Source organism: Rousettus aegyptiacus, unplaced genomic scaffold (genome assembly GCF_014176215.1).
Source record: "Rousettus aegyptiacus isolate mRouAeg1 unplaced genomic scaffold, mRouAeg1.p scaffold_m13_p_3, whole genome shotgun sequence".
Taxonomy (NCBI): domain Eukaryota; kingdom Metazoa; phylum Chordata; class Mammalia; order Chiroptera; family Pteropodidae; genus Rousettus; species Rousettus aegyptiacus.
Window position 1 is genome coordinate 53,187,178 of NW_023416306.1, and position 18,784 is coordinate 53,205,961.

An 18,784-nucleotide genomic window follows, 5' to 3' on the forward strand; every position below is an offset into this window, starting at 1 on the left:
ATTACCAACAATTCTAAAAATATTTTAGTGACATACAATCACTACCTCACGTGTACTCAGCTAGCCTTTTTATTCCTAGCATTAAAATAAATATATTTATCATTCAGCCATATGTTGTGAAATTTTTCCATCACTTTGTTTTCTTATTTTCCAGGGCAAACTTTTCAATACCTGAGGGAAAGCAGTTGAAGTAGAACTGGACTAAAGTGCATGTCCAATGTGATGCAGCAAAAATAATGTTCAATGGAATTACTGTGTTAGCAATGCCTGGGAAGCCAAGCTGAATGCTCTATGCTTTCAGTGAGCATTTGGTGTTTGTTCATTTTTTCCAGTCCCCACACCTTCATCCTTTGTTGCCCCCCCCTTTTAGGGCATATTTATTTGGAAAAATATATATAGTATCTAGAATAATTTCCAAGTACTAATGAAGATATAGTAAGCTAAAGAATATTCAATACTCAGAGCTGAGAATATGGCTAACCCTATGCCAAACTATGTAGTAGATGAGGTTTGTCTGGCATTCTCTTGGCCTCTCGTTCAGGAAATACTGACTGTGGACTCTGTTCAGGACACTACATCTGACTTTGGAAAACAAAATGAGGGATGGAACACAGAGTTCGGTCTCTCTATCTTCATGCTTTTATGGTCTTCTACAATTCTGGTGTTCTTATTTACAATTATACTCAAAACAAGAAAATGATGCAATCAATTCTTTCAATTTCAGTGTGTATTTCAGGCAAGAAGTTGCTTCTTCTTAAATTTTATTTCTGTAAGGAAGCTTTTCCTAAATGTTACAGCAGAGCTCATTGCTTACAAATATTTATATCACCAAACCGTATAACATGTCCTTGCCTCCTAAAACATAGGTATCAGCTCTGGAACTAAATGGCAGGTAGAAACTGAAGCCTTGAGGAGATATGGAAGTCATGGTTTCTAGGAGGCTGTCAGGAAAGCAAAGAAAATGCTGTTGTGGGAAGTGAACACACAATGCAATACATGTATGTCTTACTGTTAAATTGTACAACTGAATCTTGCTGGATTTCGTTAACCAATGCCACCATAAAAAATGAAAGACAGAGAGACAGAGAGAGACAGAGAGACAGAGAGAGAGAGAGAGAGAGAGAGAGAGAGAGAGAGAGAGAGAGAGAGAGAGAGAGAGAGAGAGAGAGAGAGAGAATGAGAAAAAGACAGAGAGAGAGAGAGAGAGAGAGACAGAGAGACAGAGAGACACAGTGAGAGACAGAGAGAGAAAATGCTGTTGGCTCCTGGGCTAAAAGAGACCCTTGTAATATAGTGGCAGAAAATTTAGCAAAGCTGTTGTCTGTAGAATATGGAAACTAGCAAAATGTTCCTAAAAATTCAATGTTATAGCCAAGTAGATTTCTGAAGCAGAGAACTGAATAAAGGTACTGTCTGGTTTTTTCTAGCTGCCTAAAATAAGAGAGGAAGAGAGGAAACACATCAACTAAAGAACTGAGAATGAAATATTCATTTATTGAATGGAAATTAGATATCACTTTATTTTACAGTAAAATATTCTCTGAGTAAGAAAGGGCCAAGGTGAGATTATAAATTCCTTTGTTAACACCAAGCAAAGATCTAAGGTGGTGCCTCATAGAAACTTTCACAAAAAAACCTGAGGACTCTGTTCCCTAAATGTGTTATTATTACTTAAAACGTTGTTGTCACTGTTTTATTTTAAGGCTTTACATTTTTAAAGACGTTTCAGGTTCATAAAAATATTGAGGGAAAGGTACAGAGATTTCTCAGATACCCACTGCCCCCACACATGCATAGCCTGCAATATAATCAACCTTGCTCACCAGAGTGGTACATTTGTTACAACTGATAAAACTATATTAACACATCCTAATCATCCAAAGTCCTGTCTCTGAGGATTTTAAGGGCACGTGTCACAAATCTCCTCCACTATGTAATAGGGCTTCTAAGGGGAATTTACCTTCAGCAGCTTCATAGGGGTTTTGTGGACACGTTACCTACATAACAAACAGGAATTAGTAGATTTGGTTAAGAATTTTGAGGTAGGGAGATTCTCTTGCATTATCTGGATGAGCCCAATGTAATCAGAAGAGTCCTTATTAGGGCGGATAAGGCAGGGAAGAGAATTAGAGATACAGCAATGGAAGCAGAGGTTGCATTGATCTAGGGTCAGAAGCAAAGAAATCTGGGCAGCCTCTGAAAAAGGAAGGGAATGGATTATCCACTAGAGACCCCAGAAGGAGCATAGCCCTGCCAACCCATTTTAAATTGCTCTCCACAGTTGTGAGATAATACTTATGTCTTGTTTTAAGCCACTAAATTTGTGGGTAATTGGTTTTAGCTGCAATAGGAAACTTGCACTGCCCAAGACAGAGAGGGGCTTACCTTACAGAGATTTGTGATGTGGATTTTGTCTAATGTAGTGAATTTTAATTAATGTATTACACAAACCCACATTTAAAAAAGAATGTTTCCAAGTCAAAATAAAAAAAAAATGACATAGTGTAAAATGAAAAGAGGCCTCTGGATTTTGGAGCTACTGTGGTTAGGAAATAGGCTGAGAAAGTTCCTCATTTATACACACCAGTCACCCTTATGGAATAAGAAGGATGCCCATGGGATGTTGTCAAGAAATGCCAGGGGACAACTGAAGACAGCAGAAATAAGCCCTAATTAAGGAGTTGGCAACATGCGCCCTGCGGGACATCAGAAATGCTATACACCAGCAACTGCTATAGGTCTCCAGTTTTCTCTGTTTGAATCGAATTGTCTATATTGGTTATCTTATGAATCTTTATTTCACATATGTTCCAATGAACAAGAATATTCAAGAAGCTGTATCTTAGGAAGTATGTGTAAATAACTTTATTCACACGTGGATGCAGTCTAAATGAAAGATCTTAGACCTAGAGCCTGAGACTGTTGCCATAAAAAACTGAAGTTGGAGTGGGGAGTCCTAGAGATGAGAGTGTATTCTGCCAATGGGAGGGATATAAATTATGAGCCCGACATAGTGTATTTTCCAAAAAGACTGCAACAATATCTATCACAGAAGCAAATCTACAATGTGACCCTTGACGATTCTCTCATTGACAAGAGGGGTCTGTGGACCTTGCCCTTTGAAACTAGGTGGGCTTGTGACACTCTTATACCAATTAAGTGAGGAAGAAGTGACACTGCATGACTTTTGTGATTAAGTTAAAAAAACTGATGCAGCCTCCACCCTGTTTGCTGAAGCCCGAGTCACCACAGAAGTTACCCAGCAGCCATGAGGATGCCAAGCTCTGAGGAAGCCCAGATCAGCCCGTGTGAGGAGACCACATGGGAAAGCCCAGAGACCGCGTGAACAGAGAGGCCTGGCCAGCACCCAGCTGCTCCAGCTCCAGCTGCTCAGACTTGACTCCTCACTCCTGTCCTCACGCACATCCCACATTCTCGACCCACAAAGACCATGAGACATAATCATTTTTTAAGCCAGTAAATGATGGGAAAATGTATTCAGCAACAATATAACGGAACCAGTCCCTTTTCCTATGCGCCCAAAACAAGAAGGTACTAGTTTCAGTTATTTACACATTGGTGGTTGCTGACTTCTCATACATCTTCCTGTACTAGAAAGCCTTCCTGAATACCATAAACAGAACTGGTTGTTCACTTCACTTTATTTACCACCACCAAACTGGGAAAATTCTCCTTAAGATGGTATTTACTGTACCGGATATGTATTACTTACACCTCTCGGTTTTTCCCACTGAGATAAGAAATCAAGGGAATAGGCCCCGAGTCATTCAAGTTTATATTTCTTGCAATGGAAAGCACAAAGGATACACATAATTGGCGATGATTGCAGGCCTGGTATAGAAATGAATGAATGAAAGTTATTTGAAAAATAACTTTTGTTGTGAATAAAAATGAGGGGCTGTGTTCCTTTTAAGGGATCTATATCCTTATGAGTGAAGAGGAACCTGGTTTAACATCGCTAAATATTGTAGTCCTTTGATTCACAGGACAGAGAAGGGAATTTCTTATCAACTTATGAAGCTATTCCTGAGAGGTTGAAATATATATGAGAAAGTAAAGTATGATATGTAATACTTGTGTGTAACCACAAGTTTGGAAGGAGCAAGGAGTTGATTTTATGGTAAACCCCATGGTCAAGAGGCAGAACAAGATTAGCAGAACAAGATCAATTTTCTATGGAACCAACGTAAGACTCCTAAGAACACTGATTACCGCGTAAAGGGCCAAAACCTGGAGATCCGACTGGTGGTATGTGGGGTATTGCTAAAATAGATTCTGGAGTGAGATCTAGCTTCTATCTCCTTAAAACATTTCTTGAGAGATAGAAAAATTAGAGAAGGGTAAATGCTCTTTTCAAGAGTAACACATTTTACTTGTAGGGGAATATAACTTTTGAAATGCCCCAGAGTACAATTATTCTGTCAATAATGTTTTGTGAAACATTTGCTGTATTATCTGAAAAAGTATGGGTATAAGGGCAAACAAGACAGATATGCCACAGGGTTCATGTAGGTTTAATTCTAATGGAGGGAGACAATAAATTCAGAAGAAACTAACAAAATAGGATAAATTCAGAAAATGTAAGTGTTTTCAAAGAAAGTGGCACCTGGTAAAGGGACAGACAGTGACTGGGGGTGGAGGGAAATTGGTACGTTAGCTAGGAAGGCCAAGGAAGGTGGATCAGGCATTTTTATCTCCCTACTCAATAGCCTCTCCTCTCCCTTCAGTCCAAACAGAAGAGCCTGTCTCATGCCAGTTACTCACTTTCCCATGTCCCCATATATGCAACATGATTCTGAGACATTATGGAGGAATCTGTTGAGGCAGTAGAAGTGGAACACTGATGCTGGAGAGAGTCTCACGAGGACAGTCCCTTCTTCTTGTCCTGCATTGAACTACTGCAGATATCTTGTGATGTGATGGGGAAGAGAATGGATATTTCAGAGAAGCCAATCCAAGGCTTTGATGTTATTAAGCCAGAACCAAATGTTGGGTCACCTACTTTAGTACTTCTATTGTACGTGAAAAACAAACACTAATTGTTTAAGTCACGTTTATGATGTTTGTAATCGAAAGCATGCTAACATATTAGTTTGCTGCCATAACAAAGTATCACAAACTGTGTAGATTAAAAAAAACTGTCTCATCGTTCTGGAGGCTAGAAGCCTGAAATTAAAGTGTCCTACAAGTTAGATCCTTCTGAGGGCTGTGAAAAAAAGACCTATTTTAGGCCTCACTCCTTGTCTTATAGATGGTTACTTTCACTCTGTTTCTCACATCTTCCTTCTATGTTTCTGTCTATATCTTCCCTTTTGATAGAAACACCTGTCAGATTGGACGAGGGGCCACTCTGAGGAAACTCATTTTAATGTATGTGATTACTTCTGTAAGATCCAATCTCCAAAAGTTACATTCTGAGGTACTGAGGGTTAGGACTTCAACATATGAATTTTGAAGAGACAAAACTCAATTCACAAAACTAATAAATACAGAAGTTCTCATTGAGGAGGTAGCTCCTAAACTGAGTGAGATGAGGTAGATCTGTAATACAAACATGGGTGAAGAACTGCATGTGGTAAGGCTCCAGGTTGGTAATTTAGTCAGAATTCAGTTGCATATGTGTGCTAATGATTAATTTATTGCTTCCTAGTCTGAAATGCCCATTCCATTGACTATTCTATGATACCATATCTGGACTCTAAATATTTCTCCTTTGCCATCTGGCACAATGCTGATTTTGTTTTAGCAGTAGAAGGTGTCAGGGCTTCTCTTGGTTCTGGCAAACTCTTCTCAGTAAGTTCCTGCCCTGTACAGGGCCTCTGCATGGCCAGGCTCCTGAAGTGTGTGCAGCTGCTACAGTGACAGCAGCCAGTAGCACATGACACCCCACTGTGGGCAGTTTCCTCAGGAACAGCAGAGGGTGAATTACCAGCAAGTCTGGTTAGCATGGCATCTTTTTATTTATTTTTATTTTTTCATTTATTTTTTTGCTAGTATGGCATTTTAACAAATGTCTCCACCCAGTGAACCATGACCATACCTCAGTGAAGCCTGGATTTCAATCCTAGGGAAAAAGTTCTTCTTTTAGATTGTTTCTTTTCTTGGATGTTCTATCTTAGCCCTAAGGATATTAACTGCTTTTTATGTATTCCACTCTTGACTTCTTTAGAGATCTGTTTACTCCTTACTAAGCTATCATCACTATTGCAATTTCCTATTATAATTAATATTTTTTTTATATTAAAATTTTCCTGTTCGAATTACTGTGTGGTTTCTGTCTCCTGATGGGGCCCTGATTTATGCAATATGCCGGAAATTATTCACGATATCATCAGAAGGAGAGGAAGAGAAAGCTCTATTATAGGACTCGAGGAATAATTCCCAGAACAATGCTATGCACTAGCCAACAAAGGAGCTTCTGTCTCTGCCAAAAAGGAGAGAAATTGGGAAGCTACTGATACACTTTCCAGGAATGCTTTACTTAGCATCAATCCAAAGCAGGAGGAGAAGGTGATGACTCCCAAAACATCCTGTGTCTTTTAGGCTGTCACAAAAAATAACGTACCCTCTCAAACACTGCTGATTCTTTGTTCTCTTATACTACTTAATTCCAAATCTAAGAGAGCATTAGAGTAGCAAAATCTAAATTACAATTATTTGGTGACATCACATCTATATTCCAAGCAGTAAGAAGTAGAAAGGAAAAGAAGGTAAAATGGAAATGTCTGCTGATTTCGTCCCCTAGCCCAAAATTTCATAGAAGCCGGTGACTTTGATTATATCTCATTGACTAGAGCTGGGTCATGTGGCTATGTCTGTGAAACTACTGAAAAATGGCTACTCTCTTCTCCAAAACAACCCCAACTGACCTTTCCCAGTGGCATGGAGGTAGTGCTGAAATAAAATTTGTGTGAAATGGATCTACTGCCCCATTATGTTAGACTTTTGGATCTTTAAAATTAAAAGATTAGACAAACTTAGGTTTAAAGTAATAAATGGCATCAAGGAACCATTTAAGTTTTTAAGTACAGACATATTATTCTATGATGATTGTGAGCAATTTGCCATTTAGCACTTAGAGAGGGAGGGAGAGAGGGATAGTTATTTAAATAGTCTTGGAAGGCCTCACTGAGATGACCTTTGACCTAAAGGAGGTGAAGAAACAAATGCAAATCCATGAGTTGGTGTGGGTACTTGCTCTGCTCAAGGAAAAACAAGTAGGTCTAGAATATCTTGAGCCAAAGTAAAAGAAGTAGAGAGAAAGTCGAAGATCCACGTAGAAGTCAATTAGTTTAGAACATTGTGGATACTTGTAATAATGTTGGCTTTTACTCTGAGTGAAACAGAAAAACAGTGAAGTGTTTTGAGCAAAGCAGAGTTGTGACGTGGGAGTGGTCAAAGCCGCAGAGGAAGTATATTAGTTAGGAGGCTGTTATAACCGGATTAAAGATAATAGTGGCTTGTATGAGGAAACAGCAACAGAGGGTTGAGAAGTAGTACAATATTAAGTATAATTAGAGGTAGTGTTAATAAGATTTAGTGAGGTATTAGTTTTGGAATAAGAGAAAGAAAGGGGTCAAGGATAACTCACTTGGATTTTTTTTTTTTTTCTTAGAGCAAATAGACGGTTAGTTTTACCATTTCTAATGTTAGGGAAAATTGGATAAGGCTGTTAGATCAGAAATTTGATTTTGGACATGACAAATTTGAAGTGTTCATCAGACATCCAAGTAGACATGTTGAGTAGACATTTAGAAGTAAGAGTGTAAAGTTCGGGAGAGAGTCTTCAAGATATACATTTGGGAAATAATAGTATATGCAATAGATCTAGAGTTATGAGACAAGATGAGCCCTGTAGACAGTGTTGATAATGCCTATGATGTGTCAGTCATTGTGTTAGGTCCTTCCACTTTAATCCTCACACCAATTTTGCAATGATACTGAGTTTGAGAGAGATTAAATAAATTTCCCCAGTCATACAACTAGCTAATGAAAGATGCAGTATTCAATCTAAGGTATACCAAAAATTAAAATCTATTCTTCTATGCAGTGTAGACACACTACATTTCTTGCTCTGAATGCATTAAATGTTATTCTCCTAACTGGCTATAGAAAGGTCACTAGTTTTTAAATGTAAAAATCACCAACCAACCATTGCTGATTGACTTAACTTCTGCTTTCCTGACTCACCAAAAGTTTCACTAATTTTAGGAAATATTAGCATCCTCTCTCTCTGATTTCCTCCAAACCTCACTAGCCTTGCTAAGAGATAATTTGAAATAATTATCTATTGCTTCCCCAGGGAAAGCTATCAGTAATCTAGATATAGATCTCAATGCATAGGCAGCATTTTTGGAAATTTATTGTAGCGAATAGCAATTAAAACAGATCAAAGCTCATTACACTGAACACTATCAGTTCTTTCCCAGAGCTTGTGCATATTATTAAGGATTAGTGGCAACAAAGAGATTTGTTTCTATTTATTATTTATGTATTACTTGTGTCTGTTGTTTATACAAATATAAATGTAGATGTATACTCTCTTAATGTACTTATGAAATCAATTGCTACTTTGAAATTTTATTACTACTATAGTCTATAAGCTTTCAAGACTGGCAATTCCTGCATGCAAAAAAAAATCTTGATAATAGTAAATCATATAAAAATTGAGCATAAGCTTTTATAAATTTAATTTTATAGGAATAAATGGAAATATGAAACTCTTGATTGGTAAGGACTCTCTGGTTATAAATGTGATTCTAAATATAAACTTGTTTAGAAAGATAACATTTAATTACTTTATTTTCTGTATTTCGGTAAAGAAAAGGAAAGTAAAATTACATCTTGCCATTGTTTTATACTCTTAGTCCGAGTTCTTAAGCATCGACTCTTCTTAAGAAAAGCTGAATAAGAGAAAGTTATCAAATAATTAAGACTTGTAAGTCAAAATTAAAGAAGATTTAAGGTGTGTTTTATCTTTATAAATATGATAACCTAAGTTATAATTTTCTATATTTCCTTATTTTAAGTTATTATGGTAGTAGAAGTTTTGATAGGAACACACAAAACAAGAATTGCTTATTTCTATAACAGAAATAATTTCCTAAATATTATTGATTTAGAAAATGGTCCAGTGAAATAATACAATATGAAGCACAGTTGTCTTTTGGAGTTGCCTATCTAATATCCTTACAAATCCCCAATTTTGTTAAGAATATCAGTGTACTTCTCGATATGTTCAGATTCTCACAATGCTTTGCAGTGGATGTAGCCATATGACAGTTTCAGCCAATTAGATATAAACATAAGTTGTTAAGTGGTGATTCCTCCAAGGCTTATTAAAGGTAGAAAACATAGCTAACATGTACCTTTGTACATTTTACTTTTCATTCATTCCCTTCTTTCCTTTGTGGAATGTGAGCTAGAGGAGATGCTGCCATTTTGCAATCAAGAGGCAAGGAGCATGAAGACAAAAGCTGTGGGCTAAGGATGGCTGAGTACTGCAGAAACAACCAGGCACCTAATGAGGTTATGGAGCTGCTGTATCAGCTGAGGACTGCGTATCTTCAGAAGTTTCTTAGATGGAAAAGATAAAACCCTTTTTTTATTTTTATTTTTTATTTATTTTTTTTGCAATTAAGTCACTATATTTTAGTCACTATTAGTTTGGTTTATTATTTAATAGCTGCATACTCCTAACTGACAGAGTATGCAGAAAGAATTAAACAAAGGATGTTTTGTCATGATAAATTGTATCTCCTGGAATAAAGCTTCTTGAGGATGCATGCTATTGTCTAGCATGTGTATAGAGTAGCTCTTTAATAATTGGGTGCATAAAATGATCAATAAACAAATTAATGAATAGTTGCCAATCTAAGGATTTTAGAAAGAAAATATTTTAACATCAAGAACATTACTGAAATATTTCTAAATTACTGAAATTATTTCTGCTCTTAATAATGAGATATGTCAAGTTCTAAATTACCTATATCTAGGAAATATAAAATTTTGTATATGACTAATCTACTGCTTGGCAATTTTTCCTAATGTAAGCTGGTATGCAAAGAAATTATCCAAAACAGGTAAAAATATATGAATACCTAATATTGTAGAGAATTTTTAACAATTACCTATAAACAAATACAAAAACAAATCAAAAGTAACTAAAACTGCCAGTTGTTTCAACAGATGATTAGGTAAAAGGTTGATAATGATAAAAATGACAGTGGAAATGAAGTAGCAAGGTTCTGAGGCTTTCTATTACTTTAAGGAATACCTGAGGATTTGAAACTTTGAGTCCTCCCACAAGATTATCTCAAGGAATGGATAGGGGTTCATCTTTGCCGGATTACAGGTTAAGTGAGAATCTGGCCTAGGAAGATATACTAGACCAAGCAGTTATAATCAAGTCCTGAGTTAGTGGTGTTGATGAGATGCTGCTGCTCCAGAGAAATGAAGTCATGATGCCAAAAGAGGCTGCATGCTTAGCCAGACACGTATGTTTGAGAACTTCTCTGAACTAGTTACCTGCCCTTGTGACAACACACATCTTAAGTATAAAACAGTTGGCACATTGGAAGCTATTATTGGGAGGTGCAAGACTTGTGCTATGCTGTCACTGCATGTTTTGAGGGTTCTCTCCCCACTCCCAATATCCTGTATAAAAGTTAAATATACTTAGTTCTGGATAAGATCTATAGCTTTTTATGAGTTCGCTTCTAGCAGGGGAAAATGGGTGATGCAGTTGCATTGGAAGTTTCCAATGTAAGCCTAGAACAGAATGCTTAACCCGGAATATTCTTGAAGTGTAATAGTATATCACATGTATAATTTGCTATATAAAACATGTTTTCCATAGGGCAACGTATGCTGTATTCCCCACCTCACCCCGCCCCTCTGTCCCACAAATACATAGAACTGTGGCTCTAGGACTAATGTCACCCTCTATTTTTCTACCACATCTACTATTTCAGCATCTTCTCCCATCTCTGAAACTCTTGTATCTGCTAAATTAGGGCATGGGGCCCAGCAATATTGAGACGAATGTGATGGAGGAGAGAATGGGTCCTGGAACATCATCCTCCACCAGAAATCACCTCTACCCCTCACTCCTGCTTCTCAAGAACCTCTATTACTTTCTGATATTTTAAGCTCCCCTTTCTCTCTCAACTGAATCCTTCTCATTGATTTTTAAGTATGTTCAATTTTCTCATATTAAAAACAACAAAAGATTCATCAGAGCTTCCTCTTCCAGCTACCATTCTCCCCATCTTTAGCCTGATTATTTTCCTTTTTAATAATTAACATAACCCACCACACATCTCTCCATCTCTAAGCTAGCATCTACCATCTCTCTCCTGAACTTCTGCCAATGGCCTTCTGCCTGGTTTCTCAGCCTCTATTACAGTTCCCCACTCTGCCCAAACAGATCTTTTCAGGAGAGGAATTCGGATGTTAGCTCCTCCATTAAAAAAAAAGAAAAAAAGAGAAAAAAAAAAAAAAACCACCACCACCACCACCAAAAAACCACAAAACTTTCCATACACACATTTAGACTAATGTTCCTTAAAGGTTTGCTGAGGTCTCATGTCATCTCTCTGCTACCTCTCTCCAGCCTCGTCATCCCCCTGATACTTCTTTGCTCTCTGATCTGCTGCAGAGTTTGCCTTTTCCTATTGTACTTTCCCTTTTCCTATATTAGTTTAACCAACTTCTACTTGCCCTTTATGTTGCAGCTCAGCACCATTTTTTTTTCCAAGAGAAATCCTTCACTAACTCCATTGAATTCCCTCCATACTCCCACATCATTCCTCAGGTCTTTCTTCCTAAGAACAGTCTCAACGTTACCACTTCATACATATTTTGGGGATGAATTTAAAAACATGCACCTTTTTCTATTAGATATATATTATATGGGTTCAGAGACTTAATCTTTGCTTAGTGTTGTAACCTCAGTGCTGATGCCTTGTGAAAATAAGTATTTGTTGAAAAAAGTTTTTTATGTTATCCTTTGACTTTTCGGTTTCTTTCTGAGATGTTTTTGTAATTTTGAATCAAAGGGGAAAAAAGCAAAAAATACCAATGTCTCTCATGATTTCTGATCTCCTTTTACATTTTTTCTTTCTTTCTTTCTTGTCTGTCTGTCTGTCTGTCTGTCCATCTGTTGTTCTTTCCTTTCTTTTAATCTGTAAAACCCTGCTAAGGAAAGTTGAGTCGCCATATACAAAGTGGATTAAAAATATATGTGTATATTTTTAAATTTCATCCAGATAAAGAACATGGGCTATAAAGCAATTTGAAGTTTAGGCTGGTATCAGGGAAAATGTGATAATAATGGATATTGTCCTCTTTTCTCATAAGTACATATGCCTATCCCAAAAGATGCATTTGGTCCAAAACTCAAGAAGAGAAATGAATACCAGTAAACATGTGGAATTCTGGATATCACTAGAAAGAGAAAAAATTAGGAAACAAGAAATCTTAAGTATAAGCTAGTGAGAAGAGTGAATCCTACCAGGAATCCTAAAATGGGAGGGATGAGATAAAGACAAAGTGGACATGTGCCAGCCCAAGACCTTCTTTGAATATTTCAGTTCAATGAATGTGCTTCATATTTGCAAACTGTAAATTGAAGGACCATAGCAGCTAAATATCATTTTAGTACTCATAACATGTAGTTCCTTAAAATCTCACTGATTTATACACTTGTTATTCTTTTTCTTTATGGTTATGATATATAACTTAAAAATTGAGTCTATCACAATGGTGATGAATAGGTCATTTTTTATTTATAATAAAAAGCGTGTCTTTCTTGAGGTTATATGGCACATAGGTAGAAGCTGAAACTTACTTATAACATGAATGACGGGTAGCTAAAGGGTCCATTTGTCATAGTCCATCTGCTGCAAACAAGGTGGCTACAAAGCTTAGGGCCCGTCCATTTATTTACAGAGACAGATTAATTTTTACATCTTTGATTTTCTCTTTGGAAACTTAATTTACAAGAAAGGGGGCTGAAGTCTTCTCTAAAACACACACATCTATGTGCATACACACACATACATACATACAAAGAACGTGAAAATGTGAAAGTCTTACAAGCTCGGAGTTTGTAAAAAAATTTATGATCTTCTGGTCTCAAACATTTCATTGAAGAAAAAAGGAAGATTTTGGAACATTTTAAAGACAGGGGAAAATGTTACAGAAAAAGGTTAAGATTGAGTTAGAAGGTAAAAGCATTTGATATTATTTTTTCTGCATAAAATAATATTTTAAGGTGAAACAGTCTTCACCAGCAGACAAAACTGGAACAAGGCTCTCCTCTTTAATTACATAGAGCTTTCAATTGTATTACCATTAGTTCAGGGAAATAGTCTAGTGTATTTGGCTTGCTAACACTTTAAGAAAAAAAAAAGAATATTTATGATGAATGGCAACAGAACAACAACAAAAAATCACCAGAGTATTTATATTTCCTTCATAAAAGAGCATCCAGTAAAGAATGAGATCTAAGGAATTTATTTGAAGAGGATTAGCCTAAGGAGCTAACTGACTTATGGATTACAATAGAATGTTTTAAATGACACATCAGAAAATGTAGTGGCTTTGAGCATCAATTGAAATATTAGCAATTACCATAATTGAATACATTTCCAAATATAAATTTAATGCAAATCTGACATCAGTTGCCATCTATTTGGATTATAATGGGAAACACTTTTAATAACACATTAGAAAAATCATTAAAGGGAGATACATTTACTAAGTGACAATAATAAAAATTGATGCATGAACGTGAGCAGATTTATATTTGCAATCTCAAACCTTTTTGCAGTTTCTTGTAAATAATCTCTGGATTTACAGTGTTTTTCAACAAGGCATTAATGTTATTCTGGGGAAAACAATTCTTCCTCTTTGGGACTGGTTATGTATTGCAAGACTTTTGACATTCTTCCTTACTGGGCCCTGAACTCTTCTGTCATTAAAACAGCAATAAATAACACACACACACACACACACACACACACACACACACACACACACACACCCCCCCCTCCCTCCCTCCCAATGTACCTGGAGGGGGGACTAGTGATGGTAATGCTTGCTTCTTTCAGAATTGTTGCTAAAATCTAGAGGTAGAGAAATGAGTTTCCAAATAAACAATCCACAATTGTCTCTGAATTTCTGATTTGCTATATCAAATTTACAATTTACACAAAAAAAGAAGTGTATATAGAAAACTCGATATTATGAACCTATATACTTCCAACAAGAATTTTTAAAAATAAAATAAGTCATTAATTAGTATGTTTTAAAAGTGAAGAAAAAAGAAATTTGAAGGAAAATTACAGTGAATCTTTAAGAAAACTAAAAATATGTATATATTTCCAATATAATTATATTTGTATATTTTTCTTCAATGGAGCATATCCGTACTTTATTTTAAAATGTCAGAACGATACTTCTAATCAATATTTGTAGCAGAAATAAGCACAATTTAAATTATAGGTGTTGATTTACCTATTTATCAAGATTTTTTTAGCCTGAAAACAGATTATTACAATATCATATACAATATATTGTCTTAAAGTGGCATATTAAAATAATCAAATACTTAACATTTCATTGTAAATTTGGTGTTTTGTGATGTAGATAATATATACTCAACTATTTTTTTTTTAGCTGTCAAAACTGAGCATCAGAAACTTTTCTCTAAAAAGCCTAATAGTATATATTCTAGACTTCGCAGGTCATGTAGTCTCTGTTGCTACTACTCAACTTTGCCACGGTTGTGTAAAGCAGCCAGAGAAAAGAGATGAACAAGTGAGCATGGCTGTGTTTCAATAAAACTTTATTTACAATGGTGGCTTTGGTACAAAGGCATACTTTATACTGGTATAAATAACAAAATAATAAGAATGTCTTCAATGACATAAACTGTGAATTATGTTTTTTACTATTCCACATTTTTTCATGAAAATATGTAAAACTTCTACAGTCTTAAATGTGTTTTAAAGATAAATAACCAAAGTTATGTTAATAATAGGGAATATCACACAAATACAGAGGTGTATGTCAATATGACATTTAAAAAAATCATTCAATAAAAAAATAACCACTCTGTTTTAGGCATGAAGGTAGTGAATTCTTTATTTGATGGTTTTATAGCATAGCTAATGAAGGAGATGTATTTTAATTAACTGTTTGAATATATGGTAATAATATCTTAATATATTTAAATACCAATAAAAGCAGGACACACACTTCCCTACTCTGACAATTTTTTTTTCAGACACTTGAATTTATTATAGTTGTTTTTTTCTGTTGGTGTTTTTTTTGTTTTTATTTTACTTAACAGGAAGCTGGATCATACCAAGGACTACTTCATGTGACTTTGTATAAATCTCTTGATAATCTAGATTAGAGTTCCATTTTAATTTGAGGAACTCCTAGATCTTACAGGAGGAAAATTACATTAAAGTTCTTGTGTGTGGTTACTGCACTAAAACTTTAAAAGTTTCAGTGTCATATACTCTCCATATGAACTACAAGAATGAACTGAAATATTTGGCTCAGATATGCTTAAGCCTAAATTCTTAAACCTAGCTTAGGAAACCATGTATGGTAATGTATTGCATTAGAACTGTTTTCTCAAAGTGTGGTCCTGAGATCTTTATTATAATCACTTAGTAGGTTTTTTAAAGAGACAAATCAGTCTTCATCCTAAACTCACTGCATTAAAATCTCTGTAGTGATTGTGAGTTTATATAATCATGGTTACACACACACACATACACACACATGTGTATATATATACACACAAGCATATATATGTGTATACACATACACACATACAAATATATACACATATATATGCATGGATATACCTGCATATACATATATGCAAATATATGTGATATAATTTATATACTTATTCAGGATTTTCTGACATAATTATCTCGATTGCATTTCTCTGACTAGTCTGGAGGTCACTGTTTTAGAAAAACTTATGATGTTCTTGAATTGTGATTATCCTACTATTATAAAACAATTTTTAGAGTCCTTCATTAATGCTTTTTGTAAAGCTATAAGACTTTCAATGTTAAACTTCCTAGAGTAGCACTTAAGCCTAGAGGCTAATTCACAGAACAAATCATCATAATTATGAATGGGGTTAAATCTTAAGAAATGTATTGCAAAATGCCTCTTCCATTAGGTTTTATAAAAAGATAATGCTGCATTAAGTAGAATAATGATTTATAATAATATATTAAATATTTGAGAATTAACCATTATGGACTTTTGGTATTCATAACCACAGGTTAAAATGCCTCACACTATTCAGAAGAATTCTTAATAAAACAGAAATCTGACTTTTTTTTTTTTCTCCTAAACTCTAGTGCTGAGCCCAAGAAGGATTTACATGTGAAACGCTATAAGCATTCCAGGCCAGCAACAATTTTAATCAGATTTAGATTCACTGAGCCTGGAATATTTTCCTGCAGATAGTTGTTAACCAACTGATGACTGAACTAAAAATAGGACATGAGGACTCATTTTAAAGAATATAAATTCTAACAATAATTTAGTGTTAAAACACATTCATTGAATTTAATAATAATATGTAATATTGTCAAACATCATTTAATATAGTACAGCTTGACCTCAAGTGGGACAATTTAGAGCTTAGAAAATGTAGCACTGAAAGCATCTACTAAACGAAGCAATTTTTGTCAGAGTTGTAATGTCTTATCCTAGCATATACAGTAAGAACATAAAAAAAATCAAGCATATCATCACATAAAATATTAGAAAATAAAAACTATTAGGAAAAAACTATTAGAAAAACATCTGAATTGCAAGAGAGCATGAAGTGAATCATATGCGTTCATTCATATGCATGCAATCTTTGTGCTATGTAAAATATGTAATCATTGAAAGAAAATGACTTGATTCAACAAATTAGTTGCTTCTTCCTCGTTTGATGCCTTATTTTATGTCACAAAAGGTTAATAAGTATATTCATCTTTAGCTCCAATACATATGTACATATGCAAAACCTTTGCTTTTACTGGAAAGTTATATACTCTTCACTCAGGCAAAACTCTCTTAAACATGAGGTCACGATAAATTTTCCTTAAGGAAGAAAAATAGATTGAAAAACTGGCTTACTTCGGGGGCGGGGTGGGGGGCGGGGGAGCAGTGTAAGGAGAAAAAAAAACAGGACAACAGGACAGAATTAGAATGAGCTACAATTTTATTTTTACTGAAAGCCAAAGTCACACTTTGGATTTCTACATATGATAAAAGATTTAGAAAATGTCCTTTGTATTGAGTAATCTCTATCAATAAAATTTCCAAATGTATCTCATGCTCACTATAGTGTGCTTAGATGGAAGTTGGTGAAAGAAAAGGAATCTAATTTATCTTTACATTTTTGAGTACACTTGAGTTTCTTATCTATTTATCTATCTTCTTATCTATCTACCTATATCTGAATTTATCAAGTTACCTCTCTATTTTGACTATATTATCAAGAATAACTTCACAAGCCATCAGACAAACAAGCAGACAGGTGATATAATCACGTGGTCAAAGTTGAAAAGCAATTTCTAAATATGCTATTTTATTTTTTCTTAAATATAAAATAACTTAAATAATATGATTTCCTTAAGATCGAATCTGTACACTGTGCTCTCTAGGCAACAAGACTTTATTCAGATGACCTCTGCATTTTAGTAAGTGATTGATTTATGATACTGAGTCAAAACTAAAGTACTAAAAGAAAAAACAGGTAACTGAGGAAAATGAAAACAATTTTATTACACAGAAAACCAAAATTTTTCACTTCCTGTTTTTTTACCCCCATCTGTTCTAAAAAAAAAAAAAAAAAAGATTTAAGGTTACAACAAGATACATAAAAAGACAACTATAAATTAAAAGTAGAAGACAAAGGGTAAATAAAGACAGGTATGTGCATGCTTACTCCCCCGCTGGCTCGCTCCTGACCCAACCCCCTTCTCTCTCTCTCTCTCACTCTCCCTCTCTCCCTCTCTCTCTCTCTCTCTCTCTCTCTCTCTCTCTCTCTCTCTCTCTCTCTCTCTCTCTCTCTCTCTCTCTCTCTCTCTCTCACACACACACACACACACACACACACACACACACACGCAGTTAAGGAATATAAAATGGAACCGAAATTTAGGCTGATGCAAAATGCATATCATAAAATAATAGGGAAACTTAGGACAAAGAAACTAGTCAGTAACAGAAGAAGGAGCCAATAGATGTTTATATACTAAATTTAAAACAAAACAAAATAAAAAAAAACTTTTGGAGAGTCTATATGATATAATCTGGGGACAGAGGACTTAATATGAAAATTATTGACCACGCAATCCAAATGGCTCTGTTTAAGTAAAAACAGAAGAAAGTGCATTAATAAGGGGATGAGCAAAATAGACTGGGGAGCACATTCCATCTGGAGTTTGAGTCTAGGCTTCATACAATGTAATAAAAGTTTTTTGTGAATCTAATGTAGTAATAAATAGCCAGTATTTATTGAAGATTTAGTCTATACCCACAACACCATCCATAATATCCTTTATCATTCCTCACAACGGCCCTACAAGACATGTACAATATATTCATTATTAACATAAAAAAATAAAACAACTGAGTTTGGGAGAGTTTCTGTAACTTAGTTTAAGTCATATACTATATAGAAGTAGAAACAAGACACTGTGACTTCAAAAGTCTATTCATG

General features: G+C 35.1%; 1 protein-coding gene across 39 annotated transcripts in view; it reads right to left on the minus strand.

The window, feature by feature from the left end:
• PTPRD (protein tyrosine phosphatase receptor type D) overlaps positions 1–18,784 on the minus strand; it is a 1,934,582-nt gene that overhangs the window by 1,323,823 nt on the left and 591,975 nt on the right. The window lies entirely within an intron of this gene.